Raw genomic sequence first — 2,500 nt, 5'->3', positions numbered from 1 at the left:
GAAGTGAAACACAACTCCCGTTTTGAAACACGTCTAAATCCGGGGAGAAGGGTCGAGGGCTCGGTGGATGACCGTCTTCTCCCTGTCACACGTGATGATGACTGATTATAAGACGTTTACATTATGAGGCTCCATCAACTGTTAACATAGCAATAATTATAAATCTATACAAAAAAAAAAAAATTACAGTGCAAATAAAATGGAAATCTGACTGAAAAAAAAAAAGAAAAAAAAAAAAGAAAAGATAGTTAACATTCACATTCAAAGAAATCTGAAGTGGAATATTGAACAAGGTGACGAGTAAACAAAAGTTATGGAGCTTAAAACCCGACAAAAGTATTCAAATATAAATTCTGTATATTTAAATGACATACCGTTCATTTTTGTGGTGTATCTAAATTTACATAAATTTTTGCCAGTGCTTGTTTTGTTTTTTTTTTAAACTTTGCTAGCTTGCCTTTAAAAATATAATTCAAATTAATGTATTGATGGTTTTGAGATTTAAAAAAAAAAATTTTAATAAATAAATCTGAACAAGCAGATCTCAACGCCAACAGCACCACCAACAGTAAAATGCAGGACTAGACCTAACAAATATGCATTATAATTTAATTCTTCAAACAGGAAGGAAGTTGTTGAAGAAATATATTTGACCTTGCTGTGACCTTGACGCTTTCCGGATCAATTCCAACATCTAATCCGTCTAATCTGCTGGTTTCGATAATAGCTCCATATAAATCCTACAAACACTCGACACACACAAACAACCTGAAAACATAAATCTTCCACCACCTAGTGGAAAAGCCATGCAAATACAGATCTTATGTAAATTTATGTAAATTTATGCAAATAAATAGGCGAAGCATCCAGGATTCCCAGGGAAAAGTAGATGTTTTCGGGATTTAGCCACATCACAGTCGTCTCTCATGTTCACGTCCATGAAGTAAAGAGACTCGAGTGCAGTCAAAATGTTAGATATGAACCGTAATGATCCATTACAGCTTTATGTTCTACTGAAATAAATAAATTCCTAACTAACTTTGGCCACTAACGATTACGTTAGTGCAGCGAAACTAGCTAGAACGTTACTTAAATAGTTACGCTAAGCATCGAGCGTTCACCATCGCTGCAGAAAACTCGCTGTTTGAGTAGAACATAAAATTATTTTTTTGTTTGACTGCTTTGAAAGCGTCTACTTTTCACCTTTGGCCTAATTTACATAAAATCTGTAGTTTTGCTATTTGAATTTTTGAGATTTTTGAATATTTAGTGTTCAGATTTTTTTTTAAAATCTCACAACCGTAACCCATCACTTCAAATGCTATGATATTTTTAAAGACAAATCTTACCCCAAGCAAGTTCAAAACAAAGATGGCGAAAATTGTTTGTTAAATACACCACACACTTGAAAAAAAAATTATTTAATGTGGCGTGTACATAATTTTAAATTTACAAAATTCATATTCGTGAATACATTTTTTTTGTCAGCGTTCAAGTTCCACAGAACAGAAGCTCTTATTTAAAACTTCCTGAAAGAGTAAAAGGAGAAGCACGACTCGTTATCGTTAACTCACTCAGGCACGCGGTCTCTAGATTCTCTATAATGTACAAACCTGAATTGATTGAGGTTTTTTTTTTTTCTTTTTTTTCTTTTTTCTCAGGGCTTTTAGAGTTCTACGTGATTCGTTCATTTAGCTGCTGGTAGCCAGAAATGATTCAACCATTCAAACGATTCAAACGATTCAAATGATTCTTAGAACAGAATCAATAATCTCCATTCACTGCTGAATATTACATTTTTTTTTTATAGAGTTGCTTGTGAACCTTTTCAGCTCAGAACAGCCCTGTGTGTGTACTTACTGCAGTATTGGGTCATTAACACACCTGAATGTGTGTGTGTGTGTGTGTGTGTGTGTCCTTTACAGTTTGACCTTTGTGAGGCCAGCCAGTTTGGAAGGGGTCTGTGTGTGTGTGTGTGTGTGTGTATGTCCTTTACAGTTTGACCTTTGCAAGGCCAGCCAGTTTGGACGGGGTCTCTCTGTGTGTGTGTGTGTGTGTGTGTGTGTGTGTGTGTGTGGGGTGGTGTGTATATCAGATTGATGAGAGAAAGCCCAGCGCTGAGAGGCAGGAGTGAGATTACAGGCTGTTAAGCTGTATCGATTATCGGCTGATTAAAGCCCTTCCTCTGAGCAGACACTCAGGCACTCTGACCGCACAAAAATTGCGGTTTGTCCCGCAATTTCCCCAATTTCCACTCGGAAACTTAACGCTCACGTAACCAGAAATCTGCTTCCTGTGCTGATCCGTTATCTCCGTCAGAATAACTCCATAACCGAATAACTCTCACACAAACACTCACACACACACACTCGCGCGCACACACTGAGCCTGAGCTTGATCTCTGAGTCCATTAACACAAACGCAAAAGGAGGAAACGATGAACGCTTTTTTTTTTTTTTTCCTTTTCTAAACTGAAATATAGATTGTAGCAAGTGAAACG

The 2,500-nt window shown here is 36.7% G+C and overlaps 1 protein-coding gene across 9 annotated transcripts in view; it reads right to left on the bottom strand.

Annotated features, from left to right (window-relative positions):
* The window catches only part of sipa1l1 (signal-induced proliferation-associated 1 like 1), a 91,036-nt gene that overhangs the window by 222 nt on the left and 88,314 nt on the right, over positions 1 to 2,500 (bottom strand). For all 9 annotated transcript variants that reach the window (XM_034313640.2, XM_034313641.2, XM_034313642.2 and 6 more), the window contains one exon: positions 1 to 2,500. This exon is cut by the window's left edge and continues 222 nt beyond it; it is cut by the window's right edge and continues 1,152 nt beyond it. The gene's annotated coding sequence lies outside the window, so the exon portion shown is untranslated.

This window comes from Pangasianodon hypophthalmus, chromosome 19 (assembly GCF_027358585.1).
Source record: "Pangasianodon hypophthalmus isolate fPanHyp1 chromosome 19, fPanHyp1.pri, whole genome shotgun sequence".
Classification (NCBI taxonomy): domain Eukaryota; kingdom Metazoa; phylum Chordata; class Actinopteri; order Siluriformes; family Pangasiidae; genus Pangasianodon; species Pangasianodon hypophthalmus.
The sequence above is the reverse complement of the archived record's forward strand: the minus strand, read 5'-3'. Positions and strand labels throughout refer to the sequence as shown.